Below are 1,106 nucleotides of genomic sequence, written 5' to 3'. Positions count from 1 at the left end.
GAATGTCATCTTTCTTATATGTTTTTTAATTCTCCGATGCAGACATCGCGTCCGGAAATACACAAATACACTTAGCTGCGATCGGCGCACACCCGATGTGGGGGTTAAGAGTTGGCGTATTATCGTAAAAATTTTTTTTCATGTTATGTTAGAAAAAGAAACGAAGACAAAAATAAAATCATGTTCCAACATCGGCTGGTTCCCTCAAGGTTCTGGGGACAGGTCGAGTGGAACGAGATCAAGTGGCGGACGTTCTGGCGATCGCAAAGAATATGGTCCGATCCCATCCGGCGAAGGGCGAGACGGCGTATCTGGTGGTCGACGTTCTCCGCGAACTGTGTCCGGAGGACTTCGATTGGCAATCGCTGAGAACCCTGAAAGAGTCCGACTCGTGCAATGTGTGCTTGGATGCGGTCTCGGACGTGTTCACCCTCCCTTGCCAACATCTACTGATGTGTCTATCCTGTTCCGGACGGACGGCGAGATGTCCGCTGTGCAGGTGCTTGATCGAGATGAAGATGTCGGAATGCCAAATTCCGGACGGCATCCGAGTGTACAGAGCGTGAACATTTTCTTTTTCTCTTATATATATATTTTGTTTTCGTATTGTAAATAAAAATGCAAACTGTTACATATATTTTGAATCATTAAAAAAAATGGAGAGAAACTAAAAAATGCATTTTTTTAATGTAGTTTATTGTATCCTTAGTCAACATGGCATTAATGTCTTTGGAGAAAGTTATTCAACTAAAACAAAATAATAATAAAAGTGTGAGTATGGTATACAGGAAACCCGTCGTTTCGAAGTCCAAAGTCATCTTGACGGTGTTGACGATTTTCGTCATCTCGGTATCGATAATCGTCGCCGTCACCGTACGGTCCGTACAGTTCGGAGGTGCAGATTCGATCGAACCCAGCAGGAACACGTCGTCGATCGCAAATGCGACCGCGGGTTCTGCGGATGACGTTCGTGGCTCTGTTGATCGCTACGACTGTGACGTTGCTCGCGCTCTTGGTGCGAAGGCCGAAAGATAGGTGCGACGACCATCTGTGTGGCGGCGGCGATCGTGGACGATTGGAGCAAGACGGCGCGTCCAAGTACTGCG

This window comes from Anneissia japonica, unplaced genomic scaffold (assembly GCF_011630105.1).
Source record: "Anneissia japonica isolate Jap-2015-1 unplaced genomic scaffold, ASM1163010v1 scaffold288283_len76694_cov145, whole genome shotgun sequence".
NCBI lineage: Eukaryota > Metazoa > Echinodermata > Crinoidea > Comatulida > Comatulidae > Anneissia > Anneissia japonica.
The sequence above is the reverse complement of the archived record's forward strand: the minus strand, read 5'-3'. Positions refer to the sequence as shown.